The sequence below is a fragment of the Ictidomys tridecemlineatus genome, chromosome 14 (genome assembly GCF_052094955.1).
Source record: "Ictidomys tridecemlineatus isolate mIctTri1 chromosome 14, mIctTri1.hap1, whole genome shotgun sequence".
Lineage (NCBI taxonomy): Eukaryota > Metazoa > Chordata > Mammalia > Rodentia > Sciuridae > Ictidomys > Ictidomys tridecemlineatus.
This window is the reverse complement of record NC_135490.1, coordinates 22,144,221-22,152,533: the sequence shown is the minus strand read 5'-3', so window position 1 is coordinate 22,152,533 and position 8,313 is coordinate 22,144,221. Positions and strand designations below refer to the sequence as shown.

The 8,313-nt window shown below is 37.7% G+C and overlaps 1 pseudogene; it reads left to right on the top strand.

Moving 5' to 3' along the window:
• The first annotated feature begins 471 nt into the window (after positions 1–471).
• LOC101957902 (histone deacetylase 3 pseudogene) overlaps positions 472–8,313 on the top strand; it is a 28,997-nt pseudogene continuing 21,155 nt past the window's right edge.

Below are 8,313 nucleotides of genomic sequence, written 5' to 3'. Positions count from 1 at the left end.
AGAAAGTCGGTTTTTGTAAAAATTTATCTCACAGCTTCATGTTCAACAATAAGAGCAGCTAATAGCTACTGAATCTCCAAATGGGCTAGGCTTTCTATTAGCAATGGTAATTTACATTAGCATATTTAATAGCCCAGCTACGTGTTGGAGCAAATATTGTTACTGTCCCCATAGTATAGATAAAGAAAGTAAACTTAGCAAGTTTGTTTCAACACAGAGTTATTATGGTGAGAAGTTAGTGTAATCACCATTTAAATTGTCTTCCCATTCCTGTTTCTATGCATTCACTTCTCTCCCTCAGAAGGAAGAAACCATAACCAAGTAGTAGTAAAATCTAATATTTAAAATAACAAGAGAGTCTGATTTAGGATGGCTCAACTTACCATATTTTGACCTTACAATGGTGTGAATGTGTATCACTCTCACTACTTTGAATTTTGAATCTTGACCTTTTCCCAATACTTTTTTATGATGCTGGACAGTGGCAATGAGCTACAGCTTCCGGTCGGCCACGTGGCCACAAGGTGAGCAACTCATACATTACAGTGTTATGTGTTGTGAAACTCTGGGGTTTGGTAGGTTAAACACTTTCAAACTTTTGATATTTTTCAACTTACAATGAGCTGACAGGAATGTGACCCCATTGTGAGTCAAGGTGCACCTGTGCCTATAAACATACAGCTGAATTTCTTTGAAGCCTCTTAAATATACAGTGCAGTATGGGTAGTGGACACCATTGGAGGGTGGAAACCAGTGGATTGGACCAACTTCAAACATCCTACACCTAGAATGAAGAACAAGGATGAGATAACATGGGCAAACATAAACACCTTTCTGCAACACCTGTGTATTACCTCAGCTATCCAAGGCACCTGTCAACCTCAATGATCTTTACAGAGAATTAGAATAATGGATGAAGAAAATTGTAGATACCATAGGAAAAATGATAGGACTCCTTGGTAGTATATGTTATATAATTGACAAAAGGACCCCCTGAATTCATGGGAAGAAGTTAAGTTAGTGGGTTTCTTATTGAATAACAAGAGCATAAAACAAAATTTTTTAGTTTCTTTATTACTAAAAAAATTATCCAGTTACTTTTGCTGAAAAACAAATCACCCCAGGGCTTCGGGCAGAATCATCATTTTCCCACAATTTGCAAAAATGACAAGCAAAATGAAAATGAGAGAGGCACCTACTGTGTGTTCTCTAAGCCTTTTAGACAACAGAATTGTTCCTTTGGTCACACACATGGGAATGTAGAAAAAAAAAGTAATGTTTTCGACATGAAAAAGAGACAGTGTTCAAAAGGGAATGCCCCACTAACGTTACAGTGCCAAAACTGAAGATGATAATATCACCGGGCATTCTGTCAGCATTGTTGTAAACAAATCGGCTAAGGGCAAGATTCTTGCCAAGAGAACTAGTGTACATATTGAGAATATTAAGCAATCTGATAGCCAAGAGAGCCTGCTCAAAGTGTGAAGGAAAATGACTAGAAAAAGGAAAAAGACAAGGAGAAAAGATATGTGGATTCAGCTCACTCCACCCAGGGGAACATTTTGCAAGAACCTATAGAAAAGAGCCTGAGCCACTGGAAACCAACCAGAATAAATCTGTGGCACAATTAGTGTAAAACATAAAATAAAAAAAAATGTTAGATGGTTAAAAATTTGTTGGTTAAAACTTTTATGGCTTCCATGGGTCAGGTATTTGGAGATAACTGGGCTAGGTGGCTAGAGTCTTCCTAGAGGTCAGAGTACAGGTGAGACTGAAGCAGCTGGGGACAAGCTGGGCACCTCTCTTCAGAATCTCAAGCCCCTTCCATCTGGCCCATGTGCACTAACTTGGATTTCCTTAAGCTTAGCATCATCAGGGCAGATGCTTTCATGGCAGTAAAGGTTAAATATTCTAGGAGGTAAAAATGGAAGCTGCATCACCATTCATGACCAAGCTTAGAAGTCAAGCAATGACAATTGTGTCACAAACCAGTCATTAGTCTACCCTGATTCAAGAGGAGGGAATTTAGATTCCTTCCTCATGGAGAGTGGCAAGGTTCTAAGACAGCCCATGGCTTAATAGCTATTGTTGCTTCCAACTTTGGAAAATCCAACCTTCCACAGGCTATTATTATCACTGTCAAAGTTATGGTAAACCAAGACATATGAGTTACAGATAAATGAATAAAAAAAACCATTATACATACCTGTGCAATCACCACCACAACTCCCCATTTCCAAGATTTGCTTATCCCTTTTCTTCCACTATATTACATAGATGTTGCTATTTACAGCATAGATGATAAGTTCTCTCATTCTATCTATTATTATCTATTATTGAACTTCTTCCTTCATTATCCTAAGTCTGGGAGTCCTCTCAACCCGAGATTTTGTACTTTTCCTCTTTACTACTCTTTAGAAATCTCATCCACAATTTCTCCTCCATGACTTGAAAATCTATTTTACTGACATAACCTTTTTCCTAAGCCCAAGACACAATTTTCAAATTCAATACTGAATACCTATAACTGAAAGTTTCAGCAGTATTTAACACTCAATATATTCCTTTAATAAGGTCCTTCTTTTGGTTGTCCTTTCTTTATTGACATCCCTATTGCTGTAATAATTCAGAAATTTATGCCAAAATGCTATATAGGATATCTCATCCACTTTGCTACCAAAATCTCATTTAGCCAGTTTCTAAGCCCTATCATTTATTTCTGCAACCACTCATAGATCTATCCATCACTGTTCATTCCTATGGCTAATAGAAAGGGGGAAATTATGTGTTCTAACACACACAAAAAAAAAGACTGTCATTTTCTCACAGTAGTTTTCTACCATTAACATCTCACATCTAACCCATCCTATTATAATCAGTCTAAACATGCAAAAACACCCTGTTCATTAGGTAACATTGCTGTTCAATATTCTTCAATGATCTTCCTTGTATCTTAAGTAGAATCATCTTTCATGCACTTTATTCTACAGTTCTACTTTATATTTTACTTCTTTATACATCTAACACAAATAATTTTATCTTCTTTAAATTTATTCCAAATTCTCCAACCATAAGTCATTTCTTCCATTTGGTACTCCCAATACTTCTATCTGAAGTTCAATTGCCACCATCATGTACATGACTGCTTCTCTGAAATAGTGAGATGTAATATTGTAACCTAATCATTATTAATTCATGTATATATTTATTCAATAAATATTAATAAAGGTCCAGCTATATCCCAGGCATGATTCTAGAACAAAGAATAAGGCTAAGATAAAAAGCAAGATTTTGTTTCCTTAGAGCAGATGTTCTAGTTTGAAATGGGATGAGAAAGAGACAAACTTGTTGAGAGCCACAGCCGAAGTCACTGTGAGCCAATCAGCTGGAAGTTTGCTGGGGCCCCTTAGGCTGTGGCCTTTCAGATCCCACCCTTTCAGACCATGGAGCTGCTCATTGGGGGACTCTTTTGGCTCCGCCCACATGACCCATCCAATAGGCCTCAAGAGCAGGAGGAGTGGGGGTTGAGAGGCTCGCAGGAAGCCGGTGGGTTGGTGGCAGTTGGGCTCTGAGGGAATTCCTGAAGAGCTCCTGTGGTGCCGCGTGCCGTTCTAAAAATAAAGTTTGTTTCTGCTTGACAAGTGGCTAGTGAATTGTGCCCAGCCAGACTCCGGCATTTGGTGGCCTGTACGGGAAACAGCCCAATGAGCATCACCGCAGAGGAGCCAATCAGCTGGCAGCCGGAAGTTTGCTGGGGCCCCTTCAGCTGTGGCTCTCAACACAAACTATAAACTAACAAATTAATAAGCTACATAATTCTTAATAACAAAGATTATAGTGAAGAAAACAGGGTCATGTGAGCATTACTAAGGAGGATGGGGGACTGCTTTAAATATGAAATGACAGAAAACTTCTCAATGGAGATGATATTGGTGCCAAGGTGAGATTGTCACAGAAATAAGAACACAGGGCTGGGCATGTGGCACCTACCTGCAATCCCAGCAACTCCAGAGGCTGAGGCAAGATTAGCAATTCAGCCAGGCCCTAAGCAACTTAGCAAGACCCTGCCTCAAAATAAAAAATAAAAGGTGCTGAGGATGTGCCTCTGTGTTCATTTCCCACTACAATAAAAAAAAAAGGGAAAGAAAAGAGACAGCTAATCTAAGATCATTGTACAAATGAATGTAAGCAGAAAGAACAAGTGTAATGACTTTATCCTGCATTTACTATGTTTAAGTTTGCAGTACTGGGTAAAGAAAACAATAACAACAACAGAACAGTATAACTGGAGAGCAATGATTAAGGAAGAGAAGATTGCAAGAAGGTGGTAGTGGTTAAACATGTATATTAGTCAAGTAGGTCTTCCATGACAAAGTTCTACAGGCTAGGTAGCTTAAAAAACAGATATTTTCTTTATCTATCTATAATCTTTCTATCTATTCTGGAGGGCAAAAGTTCAAGATCAAAGTATTGGCAGGGTTTGTGTCGAGTTTCCTCTGGTGGTAAGTGGTTGCCTTCTCCTCTTCTTCCACATGGTCTTCCTTCTGTGTGTATCTGTGAGCTAGTTTCCTCTTCTTATAAGGACACAACTCATATTGATTGAAAGCCCTAATGAACACATTTTAATTCCCTCTTTAAAGATTCCATCTCCAAATACAGCTATATTCTGAGAGGCTGTTTAGGATGGCAACATATGAATTTGGGGACAAGTTGTCCAATTTAGACCATAACAAAATGGTGTGTTGACTTTTCAGCCATCATAAAACATGTCCATTGTATTCCAAATGATGTGAGGGAGTCAGATAATCTGATGTACATGTTTTAAAGAAGACTGCAGCTACTGTGTAGAAAATAGGCAAGAACAAAAACACAAAGACTAGTCAGTAGTCTATTGAGAGAGTCCAAATGAGAACTGATACAAGCCAATTTCTTCAAACTCTGCTTTTGCAATCATTTAAATTCCCAATTTAAAATGATTCAGTTTAGGATTTTTCACCTTTAGAATGATGCAAAAAAATAAAAATTTAAAAAATTTTATATATATATATATATATATATATATATACACACACACACACACACACACACACATTCAGTAGAAACCATATATCAAATTCTAAAATTTGATCTTTTCCTGAGCTAGCAATATGCACTAGAACATTCTTTTGCAATGCTGTGCAGTAGCATTGAGCAGCAGCTCTCAGTCAGTCATGCAATCATGAAGGTAAACAGTACCTACAGTTCACTTAATTGCTGCATGCATCCGTTACTATAATGAAAACTCTTAGGAAGAATAACTTTACAAAGAAAATAAGTTCCTTTAGTTCATAGTTAAGGAGATTCAAAGACATGGCACTGACATCAGTTCAGCTCTGGTAAGGGAACTTTTGAATATATCACTTCAAGGTGGGAGCATTTGAGAGAGGAAGAGATCACATCTCTAAACAAGAAACAGAGAGACTGGGGTCTCCCAATGTCTTATGAGGGCATGCCCACAACCAATCTAAATATCTCCTCCTAGGTGTCCCCCAGGCCTTAAATTTCCATACCGTCTCCCATATCACCATCCTGGGAACCAGCATCCCAATACCTGAGCCTTGGAAGACAAACCACATTCAAACCACAGCACTTGCCAAGCTATAACGTCCACATGGTCAGGTGTATTGAATGAATTTACAACTTGTGATATTTTCAACTTGCAGTGGTTTAACAAAATCCCATATAAGTTGAGGATCATCTGTATAATCAAATCCTGATGAAAAATATTAGAGATATGAGCCATGTAGTGTTTCTGTATTAGGCTTTTCATTAATAATTTTGATAAAATGACTTCTTTATCAAATGTGTAAGAACAAATTTCAAGGTAATACAAACAACTGGTACTTTAGTACCATATGACTTTACTCTTCTTCAAAATACCATGTTTCTTCATCTTTAAAAAGAGAAGTTTACATTGAATGATCTAAAAAGTTTCTTTTCTACTTCTAAAATTATAGATTTGAGCTGGCTTAAAAAAAAAGAAGAAGAAGAATTATAGTTCTTGGAATGTCAAGCCCAAAACTATTTGAGACATAGTCTATGAATGTTTTAATCAGTTTAATATCAAATCTAAACGTTTTAGACCAGGAGTTCAGAGATAACCTTGAATTAAAATGAATACCTTTCAAGAAATCTGTGGAGATCATTATAAGCCATTGTTTCAGTCTCACAGAGAAGAGGCTTTTTACAGCTTTTTAGTTTATCATTGTTCAGTTCCTGAATCTGAAATGGACCCTTCAGACTCATCTCTCAACATATCAAAGGCTATGCCTGTTTTTAGACTTACATCTTGTCCAGACCATTAAAATCCCATTCACAATCACAGACTTGACAATCATGACTAGTCACTCATCTTTCAAAACTGTCTCATAAAGACAAATTACAGTCTTCTTCCCAACTGTACTTCTGTCCCCTGATGGTGCTGCATTCTGAGAAAGCCTACCCATTTCCACAAGGCTATACTCACCCTTACCTATAACCTCTCCATTTCTGATTGTATCAGCCAACAAATTCAAAATTGGTCAAATGCAAACTGTACTCGTTAAATCATTAATTTCATTGGCCTGAAGAAACCCTCATACCACATTAATAGCAAAAAGCTATCCACTTCCCTTTCTCATAATCATCAGCTAGTCCCCAAAGCCAGAGTGCAGAAAGGAACACTAATAATATTGTCACATAGGTGCCACTTAGGTTAGTGACTTATTTCAGAGACCTATTCTACTTCTGAGGAAAGATTTGGCTGATTTTACAACTCCTTCCTCGGGAAAAATACTGCCTGTCATTTATCCCTTTATTCTACAACCAATGTATCTTGACATTAGATACAATGACATTACAAGGCTTTTAGTTACTATAAGCTTTTTTCTGTTGTCGATTCAGATGTTTGCACTATAGTTTCTCATTATTGTCCTGCACCATCAGACACTGTGAGTCTTTCCTGGATGGCCATAGCCCAGAAAATGCTCTTACAGAATAATAGTGAACGGTCAGCAATCAGAAGTGACTGGTCCCAATTGAGTTCTTGTATAAATGCAGAAACCCACACATGGAGACTAACTATAGAAATATTAATGAGAACTCTCAAAGCCTATTGCAAGAAAGTAGAAATGAACCCAAATGGAATTTGATAGGAAGAATTAAAACTCAAAGGTGCTGTTTTCAATGCATGTTTAACATAGATTTTGCATCATGTTCTACCCAGAATCAGCACCAAAATGGGCTTTTAATGGTATGAGGCATAAAGGTTTTCTCTCTCTTCTCACTTAGATAAATCCTCATGTATTTACTCTTCCCTTCCACTATTGTCTGTGGATTTTATTTTTCAAATTTGCAAGGCAAGAACCCAGAAAGAGATTGGTGAAGTGGGAATCTAATCTCATCTCAAAACTACAGTTTCATTACTACATGTATAACCTTACTGACATTACTACATGTATAACCTTAATTCCTGGTCAGAATTCCTGTCCAGCCTCCTGTTCTATCCTGGTCAATCATAGGAGTCTCCTCAGATAAACTTCTTAGGTTCCACAGCAGATTCTAAGCACCCTGTTTCTTGTTGCCTAAGCCTTCATCTGTGCCGCTTTGCAGCATTGGGAATAAAAGATATTCCTAATGAAAGCATGGGATCACAAGTTCAAAGGCAGTCTTTGCAATTTAGTGTGGCCCTAAGCAACTTAGTGAGACCCTATCTTAAAATTTAAAAAAATAAAAATGGCCAGGGATGTAGCTCAGTGGTTAAGTATCCCTGGGTTCAATTCCTGGGGAAGGGAGAGAGGGAGGGAGGAAGGGAGGGAGGGAGAGCTCTAATGGGCTGGGGATATTGCTCAGTGGTTAAACACTCTTAGTTCACTCCCCATTACCAGAGAGAGAGAGAGAGAGAGAGAAAATCTCTCTCATGGGCAGGGGATATGGCTCAGTGATAGAGAAATTGCCTAGCATGCATAAAGCCTGGGTTCAATCACCAGCATCACAAAACAAAAAAATAAAAATATCTGTCATGATGAAGAAGAGTCATTGAAATCGATTGCAAAATAAAGAGGAAAACCTTCTGCTGTAATTCTCTAGAATACCCAAAGATGTCTTGATCCCATTTCTTCCAACTTTCCTAATCTCTCTTTTGACCAGAGATTCATCCTAACTCCTATAATATTGACATTTGAAAAGAGAAGAGGAGAAGGCAAAAAGGGGATTCTGGCCCTCTCCACATCACATATTCACATAAGGACAAGACACTTTTACCCTTTGTTTGTATTTCCAAATTTCAATTATTAT